The following is a 17,408-nucleotide window of genomic DNA, read 5'->3' on the forward strand; positions in this document are numbered from 1 at the left end:
TATAATGAGGGTTGCTATTTACCTAAGAAATGATGCTACAGTGATGTGGTGAGAGTTGCTACGAACCGCAAAATGATACTACAGTGATATAATGAGGGTTGCTATTTACCTAAGAAATGATGCTCCAGTGATGTGGTGAGAGTTGCTACGAATCTCAAAATGATGCTACAGTGATGTGGTGAGAGTTGCTACGAACCGCAAAATGATGCTACAGTGATGTAATGAGGGTTGCTATTTACCTAAGAAATGATGCTACAGTGATGTGGTGAGAGTTGCTACGAACCTCAAAATGATGCTACAGTGATGTAATCAGGGTTGCTATTTACCTAAGAAATGATGCCACAGTGATGTGGTGAGAGTTGCTCCGAACCTCAAAATGATGCTACAGTGATGTAGTGAGAGTTGCTACGAATCTCAAAACGATGCTAAAGTAATGTCGTGAGAGTTGCTACTATCCTCAAAATGATGCTAAAGTGATGTAATGAGAGTTGCTACAAACCTAAGAAGTGATGCTACAGTGATGTGGTGAGAGTTGCTACGAACCTCAAAATGATGCTACAGTGATGTGGTGAGAGTTGCTACGAATCTCAAAATGATGCGACAGTAATTTTGTTAGAGTTGCTACGAATCTCAAAATGATGCAAAAGTGATGTAATGAGAGTTGCTACAAACCTAAGAAGTGATGCTACAGTGATGTGGTGAGAGTTGCTACGAACCTCAAAATGATGCTACTGTGATGTAATGAGGGTTGCTATTTACCGAAGAAATGATGCTACAGTGATGTGGTGAGAGTTGCTACGAACCTCAAAATGATGCGACAGTGATGTGGTGAGAGTTGCTACGAACCGCAAAATGATGCTACAGTGATATAATGAGGGTTGCTATTTACCTAAGAAATGATGCTACAGTGATGTGGTGAGAGTTGCTACGAACCTCAAAATGATGCTACAGTGATGTAATGAGAGTTGCTACAAACTCAAAATGATGCTAAAGTAATGTCGTGAGAGTTGCTACTATCCTCGAAATGATGCAACAGTGATGTAGTGAGAGTTGCTACGATTCTCAAAATGATGCTAAAGTGATGTAATGAGAGTTGCTAAAAAACCTAAAAAGTGATGCTACAGTGATGTGGTGAGAGTTGATAGTAATTTCAAAATAATGCGAAAGCGGTGTAATGAGAGTTGCTACTTCCCTAAGAAATGATGCGACAGTGATGTGGTGACAGTTGCTACGAACCTCAAAATGATTCTACAGTGATGTAATGAGGGTTGCTATTTACCTAAGAAATGATGCCACAGTGATGTGGTGAGAGTTGCTACGAACCGAAAAAATGATGCTACAGTGATGTAGTGAGAGTTGCTACGAACCTAAGAAGTGATGCTAAAGTGATGTAATGAGAGTTGCTACGAATCTCAAAATGATGCGACAGTAATGTCGTGAGAGTTGCTACGAATCTCAAAATGATGCTAAAGTGATGTAATGAGAGTTGCTAAAAACCTAAGAAGTGATGCTACAGTGATGTGGTGAGAGTTGATAGTAATTTCAAAATAATGCTAAAGCAGTGTAATGAGAGTTGCTACTAATCTCAAAATCATGGTACAGTAATGTCGTGAGAGTTGCTACGAACCTTGAAATGATTCTAAAGTGATGTAATGAGAGTTGCTACAAACCTTAGAAGTGATGCTACAGTGATGTGGTGAGAGTTGATAGTAATTTCAAAATAATGCTAAAGCGGTGCAATGAGAGTTGCTACTTCCCTAAGAAATGATGCTACAGTGATGTGGTGAGAGTTGCTACGAACCTCAAAATGATGCTACAGTGATGTAATGAGGGTTGCTATTTACCTAAGAAATGATGCTACAGTGATGTGGTGAGAGTTGCTACGAACCGCAAAATGATACTACAGTGATATAATGAGGGTTGCTATTTACCTAAGAAATGATGCTCCAGTGATGTGGTGAGAGTTGCTACGAATCTCAAAATGATGCTACAGTGATGTGGTGAGAGTTGCTACGAACCGCAAAATGATGCTACAGTGATGTAATGAGGGTTGCTATTTACCTAAGAAATGATGCTACAGTGATGTGGTGAGAGTTGCTACGAACCTCAAAATGATGCTACAGTGATGTAATGAGGGTTGCTATTTACCTAAGAAATGATGCCACAGTGATGTGGTGAGAGTTGCTCCGAACCTCAAAATGATGCTACAGTGATGTAATGAGAGTTGCTACGAATCTCGAAACGATGCTAAAGTAATGTCGTGAGAGTTGCTACTATCCTCAAAATGATGCTAAAGTGATGTAATGAGAGTTGCTACAAACCTAAGAAGTGATGCTACAGTGATGTGGTGAGAGTTGCCACGAACCTCAAAATGATGCGACAGTGATGTAATGAGGGTTGCTATTTACCTAAGAAATGATGCTACAGTGATGTGGTGAGAGTTGCTACGAACCGCAAAATGATACTACAGTGATATAATGAGGGTTGCTATTTACCTAAGAAATGATGCTCCAGTGATGTGGTGAGAGTTGCTACGAATCTCAAAATGATGCTACAGTGATGTGGTGAGAGTTGCTACGAACCGCAAAATGATGCTACAGTGATGTAATGAGGGTTGCTATTTACCTAAGAAATGATGCTACAGTGATGTGGTGAGAGTTGCTTTTTACCTAAGAAATGATGCTACAGTTATGTGGTGAGAGTTGCTACGAACCTCAAAATGATGCAACAGTGATGTCGTGAGAGTTGATAGTAATTTCAAAATCACGCTAAAGTGATGCAATGAGAGTTGTTACTTTCCTAAGAAATGATGCTACAGTGATGTGGTGAGAGTTGCTACGATCCTCAAAATGATTCTAAAGTGATGTAATGAGAGTTGCTACAAACCTAAGAAATGATGCTACAGTGATGTGGTGAGAGTTGCTACGAACCTCAAAATGATGCTACAGTGATGTGGTGAGAGTTGCTACGATCCTCAAAATGATGCTAAAGTGATGTAATGAGAGTTGCGACAAACCTAAGAAGTGATGCTACAGTGATGTAGTGAGAGTTGATAGTAATTTCAAAATAATGCTAAAGCGGTGTAATGAGAGTTGCTACTTCCCTAAGAAATGATGCGACAGTGATGTGGTGAGAGTTGCTACGAACCTCAAAATGATGGTACAGTGATGTAATGAGGGTTGCTATTTACCTAAGAAATGATGCCACAGTGATGTGGTGAGAGTTGCTATGAACCTCAAAATGATGCTACAGTGATGTGGTGAGAGTTGCTACGAATCTCAAAATGATGCGACAGTAATGTCGTGAGAGTTGCTACGAATCTCAAAATGATGCTAAAGTGATGTAATGAGAGTTGCTACAAACCTAAGAAGTGATGCTACAGTGATGTGGTGAGAGTTGATAGTAATTTCAAAATAATGCTAAAGCAGTGTAATGAGAGTTGCTACTTCCCTAAGAAATGATGTGACAGTGATGTCGTGAGCGTTGCTACGAACTTCAAAATGATGCTACAGTGATGCAATGAGGGTTGCTATTTACCTAAGAAATGATGCTACAGTGATGTGGTGAGAGTTGCTACGAACCTCAAAATGATGCTACAGTGATGTAATGAGAGTTGCTACGAATCTCAAAATGATGCTAAAGTAATGTCGTGAGAGTTGCTACTATCCTCAAAATGATGCAACAGTGATGTAGTGAGAGTTGCTACGATCTTCAAAATGATGCTAAAGTGATGTAATGAGAGTTGCGACAAACCTAAGAAGTGATGCTACAGTGATGTAGTGAGAGTTGCTACGAACCGCAAAATGATGCTCCAGTGATATAATGAGGGTTGCTATTTACCTAAGAAATGATGCTACAGTGATGTGGTGAGAGTTGCTATTTACCTAAGAAATGATGCTACAGTGATGTAATGAGGGTTGCTATTTACCTAAGAAATGATGCTACAGTGATGTGGTGAGAGTTGCTACGAACCTCAAAATGATGCTACAGTGATGTCGTGAGAGTTGATAGTAATTTCAAAATCACGCTAAAGTGATGCAATGAGAGTTGTTACTTTCCTAAGAAATGATGCTACAGTGATGTGGTGAGAGTTGCTACGATCCTCAAAATGATTCTAAAGTGATGTAATGAGAGTTGCTACAAACCTAAGAAATGATGCTACAGTGATGTGGTGAGAGTTGCTACGAACCTCAAAATCATGCTACAGTGATGTGGTGAGAGTTGCTACGAATCTCAAAATGATGCGACAGTGATGTCGTGAGAGTTGCTACGATCCTCAAAATGATGCTAAAGTGATGAAATGAGAGTTGCGACAAACCTAAGAAGTGATGCTACAGTGATTTGGTGAGAGTTGATAGTAATTTCAAAATAATGCTAAAGCAGTGTAATGAGAGTTGCTACTTCCCTAAGAAATGATGCGACAGTGATGTAGTGAGCGTTGCTACGAACCTCAAAATGATGCTACAGTGATGTAATGAGGGTTGCTATTTACCTAAGAAATGATGCTACAGTGATGTGGTGAGAGTTGCTCCGAACCTCAAAATGATGCGACAGTGATGTGGTGAGAGTTGCTACGAACCTCAAAATGATGCTACAGTGATGTAATGAGAGTTGCTACGAATCTCAAAATGATGCTAAAGTAATGTTGTGAGAGTTGCTACTATCCTCAAAATGATGCAACAGTGATGTAGTGAGAGTTGCTACGATCTTCAAAATGATGCTAAAGTAATGTAATGAGAGTTGCGACAAACCTAAGAAGTGATGCTACAGTGATGTAGTGAGAGTTGCTACGAACCGCAAAATGATGCTCCAGTTATATAATGAGGTTTTCTATTTACCTAAGAAATGATGCTACAGTGATGTGGTGAGAGTTGCTACGAATTTCAAAATGATGCTACAGTGATGTAATGAGAGTTGCTCCGAATCTCAAAATGATGCTAAAGTAATGTCGTGAGAGTTGCTACTATCCTCAAAATGATGCAACAGTGATGTAGTGAGAGTTGCTACGATCTTCAAAATGATGCTAAAGTGATGTAATGAGAGTTGCGACAAACCTAAGAAGTGATGCTACAGTGATGTAGTGAGAGTTGCTACGAACCGCAAAATGATGCTTCAGTGATATAATGAGGGTTGCTATTTACCTAAGAAATGATGCTACATTGATGTGGTGAGAGTTGCTACGAATTTCCAAATGATGCTACAGTGATGTAATGAGAGTTGCTACGAATCTCAAAATGATGCTAAAGTAATGTCGTGAGAGTTGCTACTATCCTCAAAATGATGCTAAAGTGATGTAATGAGAGTTGCTACAAACCTAAGAAGTGATGCTACAGTGATGTGGTGAGAGTTGCTACGAACCTCAAAATGATGCGACAGTGATGTGGTGAGAGTTGCTACGAATCTCAAAATGATGCGACAGTGATGTAGTGAGAGTTGCTACAAACCTAAGAAGTGATGCTACAGTGATGTGGTGACAGTTGATAGTAATTTAAAAATAATGCTAAAGCGGTGTAATGAGAGTTGCTACTTCCCTAAGAAATGATGCTACAATGATGTAGTGAGAGTTGCTACGAACTGCAAAATGATGCAACAGTGATGTAATGAGGGTTGCTATTTACTTAAGAAATGATGCTACAGTGATGTGGTGAGAGTTGCTACGAACCTCAAAATGATGCTACAGTGATGTGGTGAGAGTTGCTACGAACCTCAAAATGATGCTACAGTGATGTGGTGAGAGTTGCTACGAATCTAAGAAGTGATGCTACAGTGATGTAATGAGAGTTGGTACTAATCTCAAAATCATGGTACAGTAATGTTGTGAGAGTTGCTACGGACCTCAAAATGATGCTAAAGTGATGTAATTAGAGTTGCTACAAACCTAAGAAATGATGCTACAGTGATGTGGTGAGAGTTGATATTAATTTCAAAATAATGCTAAAGCGGTGTAATGAGAGTTGCTACTTCCCTAAGAAATGATGCTACAATGATGTCGCGAGAGTTGCGACTATCCTCAAAATGATGCTACAGTGATGTGGTGAGAGTTGCTACGATCCTCAAAATGATGCTACAGTGATGTGGTGAGAGTTGCTACGAATCTCAAAATGATGCTACAGTAATGTCGCGAGAGTTGCGACTATCCTCAAAATGATGCGACAGTGATGTAGTGAGAGTTGCTACGAACCTAAGAAGTGATGCTACAGTAATGTCGTGAGAGTTGCTACGAACCTCAAAATGATGCTACAGTGATGAAGTGAGAGTTGCTACGAACGTAAGAAATGATGCTACAGTGATGTAGTGAGAGTTGCTACGAACGTAAGAAATGATTCTACAATGATGTAATGAGAGTTGCTACTTACCTAAGAAATGATGCGACAGTGATGTGATAATTGCGATGAAGCTCATAATGAAACTACAGTGATGTAGTGAGAGTTGCTACGAACCTCAAAATGATGCAGGGTGACTTTGTGGAAAGTCTTGCACTCCCAACACATTCATTCTGCGTCGCTCACAAGACACTTGACTTTGTTGGTGATGGCCCAGTCCTCCATCAGGCCTCTTTGGACTGGGGCCAAACTGTCAGCAGGGTGACTTTGTGGAAAGTCTTGCACTCCCAACACATTCATTCTCACTAATGCAGTGACAGGTCAGAGCCAAGGGAGCCTCCATGTCCACAGATGTCCACATGGCAGCTGGACTTCCTTTTTCACTCCTTCCCGTTCCTCCTGGTACTTTTTGGCCACCGTTTGTTTGATGGTCTCAAAATGACACCCAGAGTAAATCAATACATTGAAATTAGAGATGAAATAAACTGGAGATATCAACGACTGCTTTAGATCATTTCCACACAAACCTTTCTGGTTGGCAAACATATGAGGCTCAAGGACCTGAACCAGTTCCCTGAACCCTTCCCTCTCAACAGTGCTGAGGGGCTGGCAGTCCTTCAGGATCAAATTCAGCAGAGCCTCATCCAGCATCTGCTTCCTGGAAGCTGGATGGTTCAAGATGAAGGAGAGAAGAAATGAATAGGAATTAATGATCAGTGAAGCAACTGTGAGTCAGTTGGAGAGTGGCTGTATACCTGAGTTCATCCTGGTGGATCTGGGACTTCATTCTCATGCCTGGCCCCATCATGCCTCAGCACTGAAGAGGTGCTTTTGTTGAGATGAGACGCTTCTGTCCAACAAATGCGACATTCAACCTGCAGAAAAGAACATGAGTGCTCAGCTAAAAGTTCCTTTCTTCACGGTGACTGGTGTTTCTTAGTCTTAGACCACCAGGTTTCCAATGAGGTGTATCGGATACGTTGTTGTGTGCCGCTGAAATCCGTCCAATTCCGGCGTTGTTTCCTCATGAAATATGTTTGCCTTAAAGCTCATTCAAGTGTTGAACCACAATATCGTTCACCATAACTGAATCAACTTCAAGATAACCTACTTCTACATTCCAGTCCCGGCTGCTCCTGTTCTGCTGCAGTCCAGAAAACAACAACCCGATACAATTGACGCTCCTTCCCACAGCCCCGGCCCGGATCCGCATGGTTCCGCTGACTGACTGTGAGACGCACTCCCTCCAGAGTGGCACAGCCCGATGGGGGTCCTTATCTGGCACGGGGGCGTAAAACAGGTGCGACTGGAAAGCCTGGTTTATTCTGAGTCGCGGGAACGCGTTGCTCTGCAATTCACCGCCAAGCCGCTAGGGTGTGTGGCTTTGTCTTTGTATTGTTTACGGGGCTCTGGTCGGATTCCTTGGTTTTCTTCCGGTCACAGACAACAATTGTTGGCAATTTGTTAGTCTTTGTAGTGCCGCGAATACACCTTTCTTCGTCTTGGTCCATTTTTTCTTGACGCTGTCACCTCAGAAACTTTGAAAATGGCGGTGTTGTTGTGCTGCGACTGAACCGGAAATGACGTTTTGAGCGGACCAATTACAGTCCTCGACGGTTACGTCACCCCGCGGCGACGCGTTGCGGAGGCAGGATATTTTGGAGGCGCGTTTAAGGCTTCGGCGTAGGTACGAATACTACTCGACACAGAAGCATAAATCAGGCTTAAATCAGGCTTTATAGTCCAACAGGAAGTTAGCATGTCAGGGATGAGACACCCTGATAGTCCAACAGGAAGTTAGCATGTCAGGGATGAGACACCCTGATAGTCCAACAGGAAGTTAGCATCTCCATGGTTCCCTTGACCAGAAGCCAGTGGGATCGTTCCATTCTGACATCTTGATTGACATTTGTCCTTCTCTTAGCTAAATAGCAGGCAATCATTTGAAAAAAAAAACCTTGATTTACTTTTTGTATTTTGATCTTCAGCTCATTTGCATACTTTTGTTAAAATTCTCCCCTTTTTGTGTTTGTTTGTTTTTTGCTGCTTTTTTTAGCACAAAGTCCACCTGGTGCCTAAAGACCAGTTCAGCATGGACTACGTTGAACCTTCAGTCCGCTGCATCAGCACCCATGGACGTTTCCCCCTTGACAGGTGGGTTCTTGTGAGGAATATTAGTGGGACAGCACTCTTGTTAGAACGGTTCTGATCCACCTCCCCCCCCCCCCTGTAGCTCCTCCTGTGTCCCCTCAGCGCTCTTGTTAGAATGGTTCTGATCCACCTCCCCCCCCCCCCTGTAGCTCCTCCTGTGTCCCCTCAGCGCTCTTGTTAGAACGGTTCTGATCCACCTTCCCTCCCCCTGTAGCTCCTCCTGTGTCCCCTCAGCGGTCTTGTTAGAACGGTTCTGATCCACCTTCCCTCCCGCTGTAGCTCCTCCTGTGTCCCCTCAGCGCTCTTGTCAGAACGGTTCTGATCCACCTTCCCTCCCCCTGTAGCTCCTCCTGTGTCCCCTCAGCGCTCTTGTCAGAACGGTTCTGATCCACCTTCCCTCCCCCTGTAGCTCCTCCTGTGTCCCCTCAGCGCTCTTGTTAGAACGGTTCTGATCCACCTTCCCTCCCCCTGTAGCTCCTCCTGTGTCCCCTCAGCGCTCTTGTTAGAACGGTTCTGATCCACCTTCCCTCCCCCTGTAGCTCCTCCTGTGTCCCCTCAGCGCTCTTGTTAGAACGGTTCTGATCCACCTTCCCTCCCCCTGTAGCTCCTCCTGTGTCCCCTCAGGCTCTTGTTAGAACGGTTCTGATCCACCTTCCCTCCCCCGTAGCTCCTCCTGTGTCCCCTCAGCGCTCTTGTTAGAACGGTTCTGATCCACCTTCCCTCCCCCTGTAGCTCCTCCTGTGTCCCCTCAGCGCTCTTGTTAGAACGGTTCTGATCCACCTTCCCTCCCCCTGAAGCTCCTCCTGTGTCCCCTCAGCGCTCTTGTTAGAAGGGTTCTGATCCACCTTCCCTCCCCCTGTAGCTCCTCCTGTGTCCCCTCAGAGCTCTTGTTAGAACGGTTCTGATCCACCTTCCCTCCCCCTGTAGCTCCTCCTGTGTCCCCTCAGAGCTCTTGTTAGAACGGTTCTGATCCACCTTCCCTCCCCCTGAAGCTCCTCCTGTGTCCCCTCAGCGCTCTTGTTAGAAGGGTTCTGATCCACCTTCCCTCCCCCTGTAGCTCCTCCTGTGTCCCCTCAGCGCTCTTGTTAGAACGGTTCTGATCCACCTTTCCTCCCCCTGTAGCTCCTCCTGTGTCCCCTCAGAGCTCTTGTTAGAACGGTTCTTATCCACCTTCCCTCCCCCTGTAGCTCCTCCTGTGTCCCCTCAGGTTTCCAAACTCCCTCCCACTGGCTGGTGCTGAAGGAGGGCCAGAGCTCCTCCTCCAGGAGCCCATCCTGGCCTCCCCCGCTGCAGCTCCTCCACTGACCTCCCACCAGAGAGATGAGCCCCCTGGTTCAGAGGTGACAGACCACCTCTGGGAGCAGACAACAGAGACCACATCAGGCTGGACTCCGTGCAGGTACGGAGGCTGACGGCTGCTGAGTGAGTGAGTTTACGACGCTCCCACCACTGCTGCTGGATTGATTTAACACATCTGGAATATTTAGATTTATTCTGGGTCAACATCTGCATCTGTTGAAGTCCTCAGTCTCCATGCAGGTGGTGTTGTTCCAGATAAAAGGTCTCAATAACAGCATCACTCCAGGTGAAACCATTCCAAAGAAGGCTAAGTGGAGCTGGCATATCAGCCCCCAATGGAAGCCTGCTGCTGCTGCCAAGCTCTCCATGTCATCATGGAAAAGTTGATTGTTCAACTCAATGTTTTTCCCATTGGGAGGAGATTTGTTGTTCCACCATGAAGTCTTTTCTGGTGATGAGTTTGTGTGTTGTAGTAGCATGAAGATATCTTGTTATCATGATCAACTCATCTGGCCTGGTGGAAGAACGCTGCTGTGTTTGGATTCAGACGAGTCAAATCTGAACCAGGGACTTGTAGTTTTATCCTCGGTCTCCGGACTCATAAAATGGAGACCGGCCCAGTTTGACACTTTTGAACTCCTTCATGATGTTCAAATCTCATGACTGAGATTCGTGATTGGAAACATCGGCGGTTCAGGAAAGAAAACATGTACCATTGAACATCGCTCTCATCCTTCTACTCAGAACGCTGCGGTGGACTCCACCGTGTCCAGGCTTTGGGCAGATACGTCTTCATCCTCCACCACCACCAGCCGCTCCACCCCACCCACCCTGTGCAGGTCTACATTACCAGGGTCGGATCTGGCAGGGTGGAGGATCTTTGATTCATCTTAGCTTTCCTGCTCCGGCTGATTGAGAAACATTAAAATGGAGATGGTTGTTTGCGTCTTTCAGGCCACGCCAACGCCTCCTTCTGTCCCCACGCTTACGGCTGCCGAAATGTGCCGGTGTCTGAAAACCAGATCATTCTGGATGTGCCGGACCACCAGGTCCTCCTCACCTGCAGGTTCCTGCAGGCAGAGCCCTGTGGTGGTAGGTTTCCTGCTCCTCTGCTGGACTGATACCCTCTCCCTTTCCCCACACGTATCTGCTGTTTCTACTCTGTGCCTCCTTCTCCTCTGTCAGGCCTGGACTTCTTCCTTCTGTCTCTCCAGGATCACGTCCTGGTGGTGCCTGAGAGCAGCTCCAGCTCCAGCTCCCTGAACCAAGAACCACTGGAGAAATCTGACCACTTCATCAGCAACTGTGGCCTCAACAGCTTTCATGTCAAGTCGGTGTCTCTCAGCCTGAGTTGGTCCCTGTTCTGTATCCCTGAATGTTCTCGAGGAACTAAACTGGGCCTGACTGGGACGCTTCTGTCTGCTCAGATTTGGGTTGTGAATGCATTCAGATGTCATTTACAAGCATTGGAACTAAAGACCTGAGCCTCAAGAGTATTTAGTTCTTGATTTACTTTCTCTTGCAGGGTTTCATTTTGTGCTAATTTTCTTTTGAAGATCTTTGTTTTTTTGTTGTCCTTCCATTTAGCAAGTTTGGCTAAGAACCGTTTCCCCACTAAACTAATTTTCCTAAAATGTCTCGCTAACGTTTCCTTTTTCTCTGTCGTCCCTCCTGTCCTTCGTCTCCATTCTGTCTCAGCTCAGCTGTGTCTCTTGGGCTCTCTTCAACAACGGCGCCCTGCCATGAGGTTGGAGCTGAGAGTGACACCTGCGAGTCATTTGGTGGTCGGTGCCGCTGCAGGCCCCACGTGATTGGCCGAGACTGCTCCATGTGGGCCGCGGGTTGCTGGGGATTCCCCACTGCAGACGTGAGTGTCAGATTGGATGAATGATGAGTAATAAGGGCTTTTAATGATGAGTGAGAGGACGGACCAAACCAACCTGTCCAACCATCAGAGGACAGTTTGTTGTTCTAGTTTCAACTCTTACTACATTTCTGTAAGCATCATTTCGAGTTTATTAGCAACTATCACTATATTACTGTTAGCATCATTTTGAGATCATTCGCAATTCTTCTGACATCACTGTCGCATTATTTTGAGGTTCGTAGCAACTCGTACTACATGACTGTCAGCATCACTTTGAGGTTGTTCAAAACACTTACTACATTACTGTCAGCATCACTTTGAGTTTATTAGCAACTATCACTACATTACTGTTAGCATCATTTTGAGATGTTGAGCAATTCTCACGACATCACTGTAGCATTAAATTGCGTTCATTCGCAACTCTTACTCAATTACTGTCAGCATCACTTTGAGGTTGTTCGAAACTCTTACTACATTACTGTAAGCATCACTGAGTTTCTTAGCAACTATCACTACATTACTGTTAGCATCATCTTGAGTTCATTAGCAATTCTTCCGACATCACTGTCACATTATTTTGAGGTTCGTAGCAACTTTTACTACATTACTGTCAGCATCACTTTGAGGTTATTCGAAACACTTACTACATTACTGTTAGCATCATTTTGAGTTCATTAGCAATTCTTACTAAATCACCGTCGCATCATTTTGAGATCTTTAGCAATTCTTCCGACATCACTGTCGCATTATTTTGAGGTTCGTAAAACTCTTACTACATGACTGTCAGCATCACTTTGAGGTTGTTCGAAACTCTTTCTACATTACTTGAAGCATCACTGAGTTTCTTAGCAACTATCACTACATTACTGTTAGCATCATCTTGAGTTCATTAGCAATTCTTCCGACATCACTGTCGCAATATTTTGAGGTTCGTAGCAACTTTTACTACATTACTGTCGCATTATTTTGAGGTTCGTAGCAACTTTTACTACATGACTGTCAGCATCACTTTGAGGTTATTCGAAACGTTCACTCCATTACTGTTAGCATCATTTTGAGATCATTTCCAATTCTTCCGACATCACTGTCGCAATATTTTGAGGTTCGTAGCAACTCTTACTACATTACTGTTTCATTATTTTAAGGTTCGTAGCAACTCTTGCTACATTACTGTCAGCATCACTTTGAGTTCATTAGCAACTATCACTACATTACTGTTAGCATCATTTTGAGTTGTTGAGCAATTCTCACGACATCACTGTAGCATTAAATTGCGTTCATTCGCAACTCTTACTCAATTACTGTCAGCATCACTTTGAGGTTGTTCGAAACTCTTACTACATTACTGTAAGCATCACTGAGTTTCTTAGCAACTATCACTACATTACTGTTAGCATCATCTTGAGTCTTTAGCAATTCTTCCGACATCACTGTCGCAATATTTTGAGGTTCGTAGCAACACTTACTACATTACTGTCAGCATCACTATGCGGTTATTCTAAACGTTCACTCCATTACTGTTAGCATCATTTTGATATCATTACCAATTTTTCTGACATCACTGTCGCATCATTTTGAGATCATTAGCAATTCTTCTGACATCACTATCACATTATTTTGAGGTTCGTAGCAACTCTTACTACATTACTGTCAGCATCACTTTGAGTTTATTTGCAACTATCACTACATAACTGTTAGCATCATTTTGAGTTTATGAGCAATTCTCACGACATCACTGTCGCATTGAATTGAGTTCATTAGCAACTCTTACTCAATGACTGTCAGCATCACTTTGAGGTTGTTCGAAACTCTTCCTACATTACTGTAAGCATCACTGACTTGATTAGCAACTACCCCTACATTACTGTTCGCATCATCTTGAGTTCATTAGCAATTCTTCCGACATCACTGTCACATTATTTTGAGGTTCGTAGCAACTTTTACTACATTACTGTCAGCATCACTTTGAGGTTATTCGAAACACTTACTACATTACTGTTAGCATCATTTTGAGTTCATTAGCAATTCTTACTAAATCACCGTCGCATCATTTTGAGATCTTTAGCAATTCTTCCGACATCACTGTCGCATTATTTTGAGCTTCGTAAAACTCTTACTACATGACTGTCAGCATCACTTTGAGGTTGTTCGAAACTCTTTCTACATTACTTGAAGCATCACTGAGTTTCTTAGCAACTATCACTACATTACTGTTAGCATCATCTTGAGTTCATTAGCAATTCTTCCGACATCACTGTCGCAATATTTTGAGGTTCGTAGCAACTTTTACTACATTACTGTCGCATTATTTTGAGGTTCGTAGCAACTTTTACTACATGACTGTCAGCATCACTTTGAGGTTATTCGAAACGTTCACTCCATTACTGTTAGCATCATTTTGAGATCATTTCCAATTCTTCCGACATCACTGTCGCAATATTTTGAGGTTCGTAGCAACTCTTACTACATTACTGTTTCATTATTTTAAGGTTCGTAGCAACTCTTGCTACATTACTGTCAGCATCACTTTGAGTTCATTAGCAACTATCACTACATTACTGTTAGCATCATTTTGAGTTGTTGAGCAATTCTCACGACATCACTGTAGCATTAAATTGCGTTCATTCGCAACTCTTACTCAATTACTGTCAGCATCACTTTGAGGTTGTTCGAAACTCTTACTACATTACTGTAAGCATCACTGAGTTTCTTAGCAACTATCACTACATTACTGTTAGCATCATCTTGAGTCTTTAGCAATTCTTCCGACATCACTGTCGCAATATTTTGAGGTTCGTAGCAACACTTACTACATTACTGTCAGCATCACTTTGCGGTTATTCTAAACGTTCACTCCATTACTGTTAGCATCATTTTGATATCATTACCAATTTTTCTGACATCACTGTCGCATCATTTTGAGGTTCGTAGCAACACTTAGTACATGACTGTCAGCATCACTTTGAGGTTATTCGAAACATTTACTACATTACTGTAAGCATCACTGACTTGATTAGCAACTACCACTCCATTACTGTTAGCATCATTTTGAGTTCATTAGCAATTCTTCTGACATCACTGTCGCATTATTTTGAGGTTCGGAGCAACTCTTAGTACATGACTGTCAGCATCACTTTGAGGTTATTCGAAACGTTCACTCCATTACTGTTAGCATCATTTTGAGTTCATTAGCAATTCTTCTGACATCACTGTCGCAATATTTTGAGGTTCGTAGCAACTTTTACTACATTACTGTCGCATTATTTTGAGGTTCATAGCAACACTTACTACATGACTGTCAGCATCACTTTGAGGTTATTCGAAAGTTTCACTCCATTACTGTTAGCATCATCTTGAGTTCATTAGCATTTCTTCCGACATCACTGTCGCAATATTTTGAGGTTCGTAGCAACTCTTACTACATGACTGTCAGCATCACTTTGAGGTTCTTCGAAACACTTACTACATTACTGCAAGCATCACTGACTTGATTAGCAACTACCACTACATTACTGTTAGCATCATTTTGAGTTCATTAGCAATTCTTCCGACATCACTGTCGCATTATTTTGAGGTTCATAGCAACTCTTACTACATTACTGTCGCATTATTTTGAGGTTCGTAGCAACTCTTACTACATTACTGTCAGCATCACTTTGAGGTTATTCGAAAGTTTCACTCCATTACTGTTAGCATCATTTTGAGTTCATTAGCAATTCTTACTACATCACTGTCGCATCATTTTGAGATCATTAGCAATTCTTCTGACATCACTGTCGCAATATTTTGAGGTTCGTAGCAACTCTTACTACATTACTGTTGCATTATTTTAAGATTCGTAGCAAGTCTTAGTACATGACTGTCAGCATCACTTTGAGGTTATTCGAAACGTTCACTCCATTGCTGTTAGCATCATTTTGAGATCATTACCAATTCTTCTGACATCACTGTCGCATCATTTTGAGATCTTTAGCAATTCTTCCGACATCACTGTCGCATTATTTTGAGGTTCGTAGCAACTTTTACTACATTACTGTCAGCATCACTTTGAGGTTATTCGAAACACTTACTACATTACTGTTAGCATCATTTTGAGTTCATTAGCAATTCTTACTAAATCACCGTCGCATCATTTTGAGATCTTTAGCAATTCTTCCGACATCACTGTCGCATTATTTTGAGGTTCGTAAAACTCTTACTACATGACTGTCAGCATCACTTTGAGGTTGTTCGAAACTCTTTCTACATTACTTGAAGCATCACTGAGTTTCTTAGCAACTATCACTACATTACTGTTAGCATCATCTTGAGTTCATTAGCAATTCTTCCGACATCACTGTCGCAATATTTTGAGGTTCGTAGCAACTTTTACTACATTACTGTCGCATTATTTTGAGGTTCGTAGCAACTTTTACTACATGACTGTCAGCATCACTTTGAGGTTATTCGAAACGTTCACTCCATTACTGTTAGCATCATTTTGAGATCATTTCCAATTCTTCCGACATCACTGTCGCAATATTTTGAGGTTCGTAGCAACTCTTACTACATTACTGTTTCATTATTTTAAGGTTCGTAGCAACTCTTGCTACATTACTGTCAGCATCACTTTGAGTTCATTAGCAACTATCACTACATTACTGTTAGCATCATTTTGAGTTGTTGAGCAATTCTCACGACATCACTGTAGCATTAAATTGCGTTCATTCGCAACTCTTACTCAATTACTGTCAGCATCACTTTGAGGTTGTTCGAAACTCTTACTACATTACTGTAAGCATCACTGAGTTTCTTAGCAACTATCACTACATTACTGTTAGCATCATCTTGAGTCTTTAGCAATTCTTCCGACATCACTGTCGCAATATTTTGAGGTTCGTAGCAACTTTTACTCCATTACTGTCGCATTATTTTGAGGTTCGTAGCAACACTTACTACATTACTGTCAGCATCACTTTGCGGTTATTCTAAACGTTCACTCCATTACTGTTAGCATCATTTTGATATCATTACCAATTTTTCTGACATCACTGTCGCATCATTTTGAGGTTCGTAGCAACACTTAGTACATGACTGTCAGCATCACTTTGAGGTTATTCGAAACATTTACTACATTACTGTAAGCATCACTGACTTGATTAGCAACTACCACTCCATTACTGTTAGCATCATTTTGAGTTCATTAGCAATTCTTCTGACATCACTGTCGCATTATTTTGAGGTTCGGAGCAACTCTTAGTACATGACTGTCAGCATCACTTTGAGGTTATTCGAAACGTTCACTCCATTACTGTTAGCATCATTTTGAGTTCATTAGCAATTCTTCTGACATCACTGTCGCAATATTTTGAGGTTCGTAGCAACTTTTACTACATTACTGTCGCATTATTTTGAGGTTCATAGCAACACTTACTACATGACTGTCAGCATCACTTTGAGGTTATTCGAAAGTTTCACTCCATTACTGTTAGCATCATCTTGAGTTCATTAGCATTTCTTCCGACATCACTGTCGCAATATTTTGAGGTTCGTAGCAACTCTTACTACATGACTGTCAGCATCACTTTGAGGTTCTTCGAAACACTTACTACATTACTGTAAGCATCACTGACTTGATTAGCAACTACCACTACATTACTGTTAGCATCATTTTGAGTTCATTAGCAATTCTTCCGACATCACTGTCGCATTATTTTGAGGTTCATAGCAACTCTTACTACATTACTGTCGCATTATTTTGAGGTTCGTAGCAACTCTTACTACATTAC

This window comes from Aulostomus chinensis, chromosome 1 (genome assembly GCF_037954235.1).
Source record: "Aulostomus chinensis isolate RoL2024-O1b breed Wild chromosome 1, RoL_Achi_v1.0, whole genome shotgun sequence".
NCBI lineage: Eukaryota > Metazoa > Chordata > Actinopteri > Syngnathiformes > Aulostomidae > Aulostomus > Aulostomus chinensis.